The sequence below is a fragment of the Arachis hypogaea genome, chromosome 18 (assembly GCF_003086295.3).
Source record: "Arachis hypogaea cultivar Tifrunner chromosome 18, arahy.Tifrunner.gnm2.J5K5, whole genome shotgun sequence".
NCBI lineage: Eukaryota > Viridiplantae > Streptophyta > Magnoliopsida > Fabales > Fabaceae > Arachis > Arachis hypogaea.
Window position 1 is genome coordinate 21,555,091 of NC_092053.1, and position 12,652 is coordinate 21,567,742.

At 36.7% G+C, this 12,652-nt stretch overlaps 1 long non-coding RNA gene across 1 annotated transcript; it reads left to right on the plus strand.

Annotated features, from left to right (window-relative positions):
• Positions 1 to 1,625: 1,625 nt before the first annotated feature.
• Positions 1,626 to 4,516, plus strand: LOC112769359 (uncharacterized). The gene is made up of 4 exons (XR_003186474.2): positions 1,626 to 1,722; positions 1,796 to 1,878; positions 1,989 to 2,103; positions 4,491 to 4,516. It is a non-coding gene; the product is annotated as an uncharacterized lncRNA (long non-coding RNA).
• Positions 4,517 to 12,652: the final 8,136 nt, after the last annotated feature.

Genomic DNA, 12,652 nt, shown 5'->3' on the forward strand with positions numbered 1-12,652 from the left:
GAGTTTAAATTAAGTTAATTTTAAAATTGGAGTTCTTTTTTTGTTTTTACAAAAGTAATATGCAAAATTTTTTTTTTCTAAAATCAAAACAGAACATAGCACAGAAAAAGAAATCACATAAGCATATATTCTGATTTACTTTTCATGTGCAATGAAACATCCCATTTCTATTATAATTATGATGGACTCTCAACTATAATAAAATTGATTACATGCACTAATATCAATGAATTATAATCTAATTCATCTAGTATTTACTACTAAATTTTTAACCAAATTTAGTAACTACGAAGTGCTATTTTAATTTAGCAAAGGAGAACCTAACCTGATTCAACATCCATCAAGTACTATCCTAAATTGACAAGAAAAACTCAATTGATTTATGTAAGATCCAAAACCTTTGAAAAAGGGCTATCATTAGCTAATTTCAAATTTAGTATTTCTGTAGCTTTAATTTCAAAAATTTCTCTATTAAAGAAATTTAAAGCAAGTTTTGGTTGATTGAATTTGAAATAAATTGAGATTATTATCCAATTTTACAGTTATTGGATTATTTTCTATATTCAACTTATAAAGTTGGTAGTTGTGAAATAATAAGGATTTCTATATGATTTAGATTAAATAATTAATATTTTAAATATTAATACTGCTATTTTGGAAAATAGAGAAATTAATTATATTATTTCTAATTTTTAGATTTGGGCATTTTATTGAAAATAATTTGTAAAATTGATGAACAAATAGTATATTTTTATATACAATTAGTGTTGGATTTACATTGGGTATCAATTACTATATTATTCCCAATTTTATGTGAAATTACCATAATGTCCTTAACCCTAATTTTTAAAATGAAACCCTAACCCAGTAACCCGTACCCGACCCGGTTTCCTCCTCACCCAACCTAGCAGCAGCAACGCAATTTTGCTTTCCCCTTTCCTCAAGCCAAAACCACCGCAGCAGCAGCTGCAAGATGAAGGAATGAAAACAAAATTGAGGGAGAAGGAGGGGAGTTCGCTGCGTGTGGAGAGAGAGAGAGAGGGTTATCCTCGTCGCCGGAACCGTGAGGAGCGTCGCCGCCGTCGCCAACAGAAGGAGAGGGAGACTGAGTCGTGGCGGAGGAGAGGAGGAGGGAGCTCGCTATCGCGCCACCGCAATGGTCCATGCCGCCAGGGTCGCCGTCGCCAAGCCTCCGCGCCGTCGCGTCGCTGCCGAAGCTTCCTGTGTCGTCACTGTGCGCGCAGAGGAGGGTTTAAGGGAGCGGGTGCCGCCACCGTGCCCAGCCATCTTACCACGCCGTTGTTCACGCCTTGAGGGTTGTCAGGCAAGGGAAGAGAGAAGGTTGGTGCGCCGTTGGAGCCTTTGCCATCGTCGTTCAAACCGGAGCCGCCGTCGCGCCTGAGTGCCACTGCCGCGGACTCGCGTTGGCCTCATCGCCGTGCCACCCTCACACCATAGATCTACTCTATTCGTGAGCTGAGCTAAGGAAGGAGAGACGAACGCGACGGGGTGGAGTGGGAGAGCCGCACCGGCGCTGTTGGGGTCTCACCGCCGCCGGAAAAGAGGTTCTGGCCACTGCAGGTGTCTCTGTCGGAGGGGAAACTGCGCCTCTGCGTTTCTGACCGCTGGGAGTGGTTATGTGGCTTCTGGGATCACCGCCGGAGCTCCGGGCTGAGCTTCTGCCACTTGAGACCCTGCTGCCGTCGCCGGAGAACTCTGCCGGTAAGGGTTAATTTGTGGTTTTGGTCATTTTGGATCTTGAGAAGGTTTTAATGCTGCGCAGTTTTTTTTATAGTTGATCCACCGAAGCTTCTGGCCGCTGCCGGAGCTGTTGTCGGGGCCGGTTCGAAATCGCAACTGTTTCGTGTTGTTATTCCGGTAAGAAATTATGTTTCGAAAAGCCTCGCGTTAGTTTTCAGTTGTGTTTGGTTAATAAATGAGTTTTGGTAACGTGGGGTCGAGTCCTGATTATTGTATGTTGCGATTAGTGTTGCTATGGTTATTGCGAACGTGACTGGGAGCTGAGGTTTTGGTTGCCGTCAGTTCGGGTTGAGGCGGAAAGGACTCTGTGACGCGTTTGAGTTATGGAATTTGCGTTTTGAGGTAGGGGCGCTTTCCAAAAACTATGTTTTGTGTATTGGAATTTTTACATATGGATACTGGTGCGAGATATTGTGTATTTGGTGATTGTATCTGCTTTATGTATTATTTGATTAACTCGAATGACTATGGATGTTGGTTTGGCTGAATTGTGGTGCGGCTTTGTGAAATGTAATGTCTGAAGTTGATTCTTTAAAGATTTGAAATATGAGTTTAATCCGTTGAGGATTGGTTTGAATTGAGTTAATTATTTTGATGATGTGAAAGATAGAATACTCTTGAAAGTCAGCCTGGGTTGCTTTAATTGATTTGGTTTTGATAAATGATTTAATGCTGAACCGATTCTTTAAAGCTTTGAAAATGAGTTAAATCGGTGGATATTGAGTTGATTTTGAAATGGTTTTCTTGAGATATGCCACTGAGGCAACTGTTGGATTTAGCTTGCTTTGAATTGATTTCTGGTTTTGAGCTGTTGAAAAGGAATGAGAAACGGTTTAGTTGGGACCCGAACTGGGTGGCAAAAGTCCAAGTTTTAGGGGAGGTGCTGCCGAAATTTCTACAAAATCCTAGTCTTGTTTGAAAAGTTATTTAGAAAGGATTGGATTTGAGAAGTTGTATTATTTGATTTATTAAGAGAATAATTATATTTTCAAGCTTAATTTATTTAATGAACTTTATGCCTTGAGTTTGACTTACTTAGAAATGAACTATTTTTACCATTTGAATCACTGAAGGAAAGAATGATGCTCTAATATTGATTTCAATATAAAAAGGAGCTTTTAGTGGTTTCAAAGGAATCTAGACTTTTGATTGAGTAATTAAGTTTGAGGCATTTTGGAAGGGTTAGAAAAATGGGTTCCAAAAAGAAATCTGAAAGTGGTTTGATTCAAATGAACCGGTTCCTTTCCAAATGAGTTGATTTTTGGACCGGGTTGGAACTTGAGATTTTGTATGGTCAGTTTCATAATAAATTCAGTTTTATTTACTTGAACCGAGAATCCATGATTTTAAGAGTTTCAATGAATTTTAAGGAATTGAAATAGGTTGATCTCCCCTAAAGACTTGGAACTCTGCCGAGAAACTCTTGTTATAAAATTCCATTGTTGGATGGGTGATTTTGAATGCTTTGAAATAAATCCTTAACTTGCCATGGTTTTGGAAGTTTTGGAAAGAGAATGCCGAGAGTGGCTTTGTTTTAAAAAGGGAATTTTCCTTGAGTAAAAGTGGCTTATGAGCCCGAGGTAAATTGAGAAATGAGATCTTTAAAGCCAAGGCTGAAAAGAGTTGAAACTTGATTTCAAAGTGATATGATTTGAGAAAAAGTGATTTATGGCTCAAATGCCGATTTTACGAATTTGATGATTTTGAATGTGGAAGTGCTGTTTTGTTGTGAGCCAGAATGGCTATGTATGATTATCAATATTGGCTGGTTCTGGACTGAACCGTAAGCCGGATGGCTGAGATGGATGTTGATCCATGGATGAGAATGAATGCATGTATATGCTGAATTATTGATAATTGTGATTTTTGCACTTCCACTATTGGAGATGAGGGTTTCCCTGGGTAGTAGCAATGGCTAGCCACCATGTGCTCCAGGTTGAGACTCGAAGCTCTGTTAACCCAATGTCGTAAGTGTGGCCGGGCACTGTGAAAGGCCCGGATGAGCTCGCCCCCATAAATATTCACCAGTGATGGTGATGGATAAATATTCACCAGTGAGGGTGATGGATATGGATCATGATTATGATCAAGTTTATGATGAGTATAACTCGAGTTGGGATGCACGACAGAGGGACAGTCCAATGGTTAGCTATCAGGACTTGTCGGGTTGGCTCTATAACCGACAGATGATATCATCAGCCACTAGGGACAGGCATGCATCATATGCATTTGTGTGACATTGGTTGGGTGTGCATATTATACTTGGTTTGCCTATGTGATTAATTGCTAACTGTTCTACTTGTAATAACTGTTTGTTTGTGCTTGAACTTCCTATCTGTGTTTGCATCTGGGACTCTGTTGGATGGTGGTGATTGGTTGTTGGTTGGATTGTTTGGGCCTAGGGCCGTGGTTGGAATAAGATGAACTGATGGTTGATTTCGGTTTTGTGTTTCTGGTTTGGAATAAAATATGAAAGGCTATTTTGGTTTCGTATAGATAAACCGTTTTGAAAGGCTTTTGAGTTTTTGAGAATTGAACGGTTCTTCTTTCAGAAAAGATTTTTGACCTTACTTTTATTGTACCCGTTGTTTTTGAAAAGAGGCATAAGACGGTTATGAATCACTGGTGCGGTTATCTTCATGTATCCTATTACAGTAATTCCTAAAAACCCTCTACTGAGAACCCTTTCGAGGATGATGTTCTCACCCCCTACATTTTTCCCCTTTCAGGATATGGGCGCAGAAGTTACGAAGAGTTTATTTAGTTATTGAAATGTTCTGTATTGCTTTAGTTATTGTTTATTGTACCCTCGCCTTTATCTTGATATATTCTGTAAGAGGGATAGGGATTGTATTGGTTAATACTTGTAATATTATTTATATATATGTGTGTATATATATGGATGTACTCTTTATGAGTTATTGTAAGTTGTATGGTATCTATAGATGTATGTTATCGGATGAAAGTATTTTTGGGAGCGGTATTACGGTTTAAAGTTTTAAACAGGCTCATATTTTAGTATTAAATAATATAAGTGTCGTCGTAATGTCCAAGCTATCAGAGTCGCGCAGCCGGAAGCGTGAGCTTTGGTAGTTAGGGTGTTACAATTTAATGACCACCAAATGCACTACAAGAGAACAGAAAAATTGCGGCAAAAAAATTATCGGCATTTTTTCGAACCGCCGTGTATTGACGAAATAGCAGTGAATCTTATAGTGCTATCTATCTCCGTGAAAGACCGATCAAGATAGCGGCGATTTGGTGTTCCAACCGCCCTCAAATAGAGGTCAACCTGTGAGATTCGAAAATTGTCAATCTAGGCTATTCTTCCCGTTTTCGCGCGAACCCAAAGGGGGAAAAGGCGCGAATCACCAGTTTCTCGAATCCTTGCCGACGTATACCTTCCCTCCGTCAGTTTCAACCGTTAAATCCTTCCCCGTCACGGATTTGCTCCCTCCACCGTGTAGCTCCTGCGCACGAAAGGAAAGTGGAAAAGCACATCCATTGTTCTTTCCTCCACCGTGCAGGTTCGTGTCGTCATGGAGTCGCGTGGCTGCCCATCCGTCCTGGTGTCGTCGTCGTCATCCTTCTCCCCTTGTCCTGTTGTGCGCTGCTCAATCGCTCCTCTCCCCTCTCTAGTCCGCTCTTTCCCCTCGTCTTCGTACTTTTGTTTCAATTTATTTTATTTGCTTGTTGGTCGATTGATTTTGCTCCAATTTCATCCCTGTACCTTCTGTATTTTGGTTCCAACCCTATTCTGATAAAATTTTGCTCTAATTTCTGAACCTCCTGTGTCTTGATATTTGGATCAATGAGTCATCACTGAACAAAACTGATAAAAACAACACTTTTGTGAATTACCCAAAAACAGTTCATGCTTAATCTATATTGGAGGAGTTAGTAGTAAGTCTCTACAATTGGTTAGGTAGTTTTAGAAGTTGGGAAAAATATGTTAGGGCTGAAGTAACTGCATTGGCGGTCCTCATGTGTATAACTAGGCATAGATACAATTGTTGTAAAACTGTACAAAATGATAATACAACAACAACAACAACAACAACAACAACAACAAAAAGGCTTATCCTACTAGGTGGGATCGGCTATATGAATCAAACGACGCCATTGAGCTCTGTCATATATCATGTCTACAGAGAGACTGTTTACATGTAAATCTCATTTGACCACCTCATGGATGGTCTTTATAGGTCTTCCTCTGCCTTTCACCTCTTGTCCATCTTCCATCTCATCCACCATCCTGGCTGGGTGTTCTGTCGGTCTTCTTCTCACATGTCCAAATCACCTGAGACGCGATTCTACCATCTTTTCCATAATGGGTGCTACTCCAACTCTCTCCCTTATATCTTCGTTCTTTATTTTATCCAATCACATATGACCACTCATCCATCTCAACATCTTCATCTCTGCCACACTAAGCTTACGTTCGTGCTCCCCTTTGGCCGTCCAACACTCCGTACCATAAAGCGTAGCCGGTCTTATAGCAGTGCGATAGAATTTACCTTTATGTTTTAAAGGCACTTTTGTCGCAAATAAAACCAGATGCACTCCGCCATTTTGACCAACCTGCTTGGATCCTATAATTTACATCTGGTTCAATCTCTCCATTATCCTGTATGATGCACCCAAGATACTTAAAACTTTTAACTTTTCGTATGATGTTTTCTCCAATCTTCACCTCTATTTTAGGGTTTTCTCTTCTAAGACTGAACTTACATTCTATATATTCCATCTTGCTACGGCTTATGCGCAGACCATACACTTCTAGAGCTTCTCTTCATAAGTCCAACTTCTTATTTTAGGTCTTCCCTTGACTCTCCCATAAGGACGATATCATCGGCAGAAAGCATGCACCATGGCACAGGCAATTGGATGTGCTCTGTGAGTACTTCCAAGACTAATGTGAAAATGTATGGACTTAAGGATGATCTCTGGTGTAATCCTATACCAATAAAAAATTCCTCTGTCACACCACCTTGAGTCTTCACACTAGTTGTGGTCCCATCATACATGTCTTTAATTGCACGAATATATGCAACCCTTACTCTCTTCTTTTCTAAAACCTTCCATAAGACTTCCCTTGCCACCCTATCGTACGCTTTTTCTAAATCAATAAACACCATATATAGATCCCTTTTATTACTACGATACCTCTCCATCATCCTTCTTAACAAGTATATCGCTTCGGTGGTGGATCTGGCTGGTATAAATCCAAATTGGTTCTTTGTTACTTGTGTCTCTTTTCTCAACCTCCGTTCTATCACCCTTTCCCAAAACTTCATGGTATGGCTCATGAGCTTGAACCCTCTATAGTTTCTACAACTTTGTATATCCCCCTTATTCTTGTATATAGATACCAATGTGCTCTTTTTTCACTCATCAGGCATCTTCTTTGACCTTAAAATCTCATTAAAAAGCTTGATTAACCAGTTGATGCCTTTTCCTCCAAGGCTCTTCCAAACCTCAATCGGGATATTATCAGGTCCTACTGCCCTGCCATTTTTCATATGCTTTAGAGCCTCTTTTACTTCGAAGTCTCGAATCCTTCGATAGTTAGTCAAAGTTTTAATCTTCTTCTCTTGTGCATAACCGACCTAGGCTCGGAAGAGTCTTTCGTCCTTCATTAAATAACTTGTAGAAGTAGCTCTTCCACCTTTCAATAATCTTCTCCTCTTGAGCCAGCACCTCTCCATCTTTATCCTTTATGCACTTAACCTGATCCAAATCTCTCGTTCTTCTTTCACGGCTGTTTGCGATTCTATATATACCTTTTTCTCCTTCTTTCGTACCCAAAGACTGGTAGAGACCCTCATATGCTCTTATTCTTGCTTCACTTACAGTCACTTTTGTCTCTTTCTTAGCCGCCTTATATTTTTCCCAATTATCTACATTGTAGCATAAAGACCACTCTTTAAAGCACTCCCTTTTTTATTTTTATCTTTTCTTGTACACTCGCATTCCACCACCAGGACTCCTTGTCTCTTGGTCCTATTCCTTTAGATTCACCAAAACTTTCTTTTATTGTTCTTCTAATAACTTCTGCCATCTCCCTCCACATCTCTTTCGCGCTTCCATTTCTATCCCACTTTGCCTCTTTCTTCTACCCGTCTTAGAAGCTTCTTTGTTCCTCACCTTTCATCCGCCACCACCTCGTCCTTGGGTTCTTCGTATGATGTCTTTTCCTCAACTTTTACTCAACGCGAAAATCCATGACGAGCATCCTATGTTGTGTTATCAAACTCTCTTCTGGGATGATTTTACAATTAATGCAAAATTTTCGGTCGACTCTCCTCAACAAGAAGAAGTCGATTTGAGAGCTTGTCATGCCACTCTTATAGATTATAAGATGTTCGTATCTCTTTTTAAAACATGTATTTGCGATGAAAATGTCAAAGGTTGAGGAAAAGTCCAAAATAGTTTTACCCTCGGCATTGATAATGAATGATAATATTCTCTGCTTTACTCTTGGCTTAAATGAAATTACTTCATGACTGTGTGGTTGAATAAAGTTAGTAGAATCCACTTTTATATTGCAAGAATATTGTGTATTCTATCAAATCTATGCACTGTTCTTTCATTCCTGGCTTGTTTTCCATCCATTCAATTCAATCAAATCTTTATATATAATCCTGCCTATTTCTGATACTCAACTTTAAATAGTTTAAGTCTGTTTTTGTTCTTTTGATTTTTCTAATGACATTTTGTAACTTTGAACAATGTTACCAGGTGTGAATACTGTAAGATGTAAATGGTATAAAGTTTTTAAGTTTGTTAAAGTCCATGAAGAATCACATATTTAAACCCACATATTTTCTAAAAAATGTCATCATTTACTCGATTACTTCATGTTGGTTGAGAAAACGTCCCTCAATTCATTGATTCCTTTCAAAAATTAGTTCCAGCATGTAAGCATCATGTTTCAGACTTGATTATTTTGAATCTCCCTTATTTGCATAGGTATGTGAACTGTGGTGGAGGCTTGCCGTATATAGCCATTCTTACTGATACACCTATTGCATAGTTGCCAATATACATGTATTGTAATGTCTTAGTGGATGCCATTTTAATTATTCAATCTTGACAAGTTTATTAGACTTTTCCTTAATGTTCTGCAGCACTTCACTAATTAATTAATTTATTTTTTAATTTTTTTAATTCCTACCTACAGATACGGTCAAGCATTTAAGGTGAATTGGGCATATGCCAATAGCTGTAGAGAGGATACTTCAGGTTACTCTTAAGCGCACACAATTTATATTTCTTTGACTTAAGATGATTTTCTTGTGTTCCTTTCTGGGGGAGTTCTTTTTCTTTTTTATTTTTAGTTGTTTATTTGTTTTCATTTTATTTTAAAATCATCAGGGCACTATAACATTTTGTTGGTGATTTGAGTCCAGAGGTTACTGATGCGACTTTATTTGCATACTTCTTAGCCTATCCTAGTTAATGATCAGATTAATGATCTATATTTTCATATTGTCTCTGAAACTGGTTAAAAGAATTCTATCATACACTAATCAAGTATGCTTTATGATAAACTTAGAACAATTAAGTACTATTATAGCCTTCTCCTCTAGCTGACCTCCCCTGTTTTCTCCTAAAAGTATACACTTCACTAATTCAGACTTTGTTTTCCTTCAATATAAAAGGCACTAGGCATGAATTTATGATAGAAGTACTGCTTTTGACATTCCACTTGCACTAGGCACTAAAAGTTGTTTGATATAGACAACTTTCAATTGTACAAACGAAATGCTCACTTTAGTCGATACTGTCCTAGTTTTTGTGCACACTTAAGAGTTTTATTTTTCTTTGGGTACAATGCTTATGCCCATATTTATTCAGTTAGCATAAATTGTGTGATTATCTCTCAGAAAAACATCTGATTGTTTATTTCATGAATTTCTTTCGGGAGCCAATAAGCTTTTCTTATAACTTGATTTCTGCATTGACAATGCTTTTTAAATCAGAGATTTGCACAATATTTTAACCTAGTTATCTTGCTTAGAATCAAATGACTGGTCTTTTTCAGGGCTGGCAATTTATGCCTAATTCAATTACTTGGTTGAAAATAATGTTTGATAGAAAAAGAAGTTCAAAAAAGAAGAGAATTATAAAGACTCTAGGTTAGGATGTCCTCTTTCAGAAAACAAGTAAAAAATAAATTTCCAAAACTAGTAAAACAAGATGGAGTAACAAATGCACAACAAGATGAGTCAAGAACCTTATTATAGACAATCGACTGATACACTGAAAATTTCAAGCATGTATAGCCAATTTCCTCAGAGAATTGCAAAACCTCTAGGACAACTTGTTAGCATCTGAGTCGAGATTCCCTTTAATATATGATATTTTCTGGGTCTACATTTTTTGCCAGCTGATGTGTGAAGAATTTTGTTTAATGTTTTTGGACTTGAAATTATTTATTTAGGATGTGGTTCATGAAATTATTTGCTTTGTGATTAATCCTTTCAATCACAACTAGTTGAACTTGTATTTATGGCCCAGTACAATTTCATGAACTTGATCATGATAAATAATTGGAGTTATTTGATATATATTTAACATAATGTGATGTGGATAACTAATTTAGTTGTTGTGATAAGATAGTTTGAGTTGGATGTCCATTTTTTACAAGGCTCAAGTTTCCAAAGAGAATCTTATTTAATGTAGTTTGAAAAATTACTATCATATACGCCTATAAATAGAGGCTCTTGCCTCTGAGAAAAACACAGCAATAATAAAGCAAATATTTTCTTTTTTCACATACTACTAATATAATATTAATATATTATCTTTATAGTAGTATAGTAGTATTGGTAAATACTGATAGTAGTGTTTTTCTATTTATACTTTATTTTATTACTTCTTATTTATTTTACAATGTGTTATCAGCACGAGACTCTGATCAAATTTTTAAGAAAACTCAGGTAACAAATTTTTATTATGTCGAAACTCTCTCATCTTGAATTTAATGCTCTTGATATATCTGGAAACAACTATTTATCATAGATACTAGATACTGAAATCCATCTTGATTCAATGGATCTTGGAGATACTATTAAGGTTGAAAATAATACATCCCAGAAGGATAAAGTCAAAGTCATGATTTTTCTTCGTCGTCGTCTTGACAAAGGATTAAAAAATGAATATCTCACATTAAAAGATCTTGCAGATCTTTGGAAAGACCTTGAAGAAAGGTACAATCATCAAAAGACGGTGATACTTCCTCAAACCCGATATGAATGGACGGACTTGCGTCTACAGGATTTTAAATCCATAAATGAATATAATTCTGTAATGTTTCGAATCACCTCACGAATGAAATTATGTGGGGAAAAAGATAACTGATCATGATATGTTGGAGAAAACTTTCTCAACCTTCCATGCCTCGAATGTGCTCCTGCAGCAGTAGTATCAAGAAAAAGGATTTAAAAAATATTCTGAGTTAATTTCTTGTCTTCTTGTTGCTGAACGCAACAATGAATTGCTCTTAAAAAATCATGAAGCGTGCCCAGCTGGCGCCGCCCAGTTTCCTGAAGTAAATGCGGCAAATTACCCCAGAAGAGGTAAATGGCAAAATTTTAGTAGCAAGAAAAATTATGGAAGGAAAATAAATTATGTTCACAAAGGATCTCACCAGAAGTGGGATAAAGAAAGAAACAATGGGCAAAGCAAATCAATTGAGGATAAATGCTTCCGTTGTGGTGGAAAGGGTCATTGGTCACGTACCTGTCGTACCCCAGAGCACCTAGTTGATCTTTATCAAGCATCATTGAAAAAGGATGACAAAGGAAAGGAAACAAATTTTGTTTCAAATGATACTGAAAATTCCACCACTCATTATGATATATCTGATTTCTTTGAGGATCTTGAAGGAAATATGGTCATTTGATCAATGATGGAATAGTTTAATATGTGAGATTGTTAAGTATTCATATAAATAAATCATGTATGAAACTTATTGTTAAGTTTTATTTTCTATATATTTAATTTTTAAATATGATGTATATAAATAATGAAATATTAATGTTTATGCTTTGAAATCATTAAATATGTCAAGTTTTAATAATAATAGTGATAATAATAAAATTTTAGTATATGACATTATGTACAGTATTTCTTAAAAAAATAATTCGAATCAAGAATTCAATTTGACTGTGTATGCATTACTACTCATTTTATTATTATTATTTGTCTTTGAAGAGAATGACAAGGATATATAACGAAGATGTTTGCCTTGCGGATAGTGCAAGTTCACACACCATTCTCAAAAGTAATATATATTTTACCCATCTTGTGCCAAAAGAAGAATGTGTTAATGCTATTATTGGCTCAGGCAATGTGATAGAAGGCTCCGAAAGAGCTATAATTTTGTTTCCTGGAGGAACAAAATTTATAATAAATAATGCACTATTATCTACCAAATCTCTGAGGAACTTGTTGAGTTTCAAAGATATTCGTCGAAATGGATATCATATTGAAACAATGAATGAGGGAAATCATGAGTATTTATGTATCACAACTCATGATTTAAACAAAAAGGTTATATTAAAAAAGTTGTCATCACTTTCATCTGGGTTATATTATACCAAGATTAGTGCAATTGAATCACATACCATTGTAAACCAGAAGTTTACTAGCCCAAATGAATTCATAACTTAGAATGATAGATTGGGTCATATGGGAACAACCATGATGAGGAGAATTATTGAAAACTCCCATAGACATTCATTAAAGAACCAGAAGATTCTTAAAACTAGTGAATTTTGTTGTGTTGCATGTTATAATACTACTAGAAATAGGGCTTTTTTGGACGAAAATTTCAAACAAAATTTATTCCATCTGAATGACTTTTTCATTTCGGACAAATTTG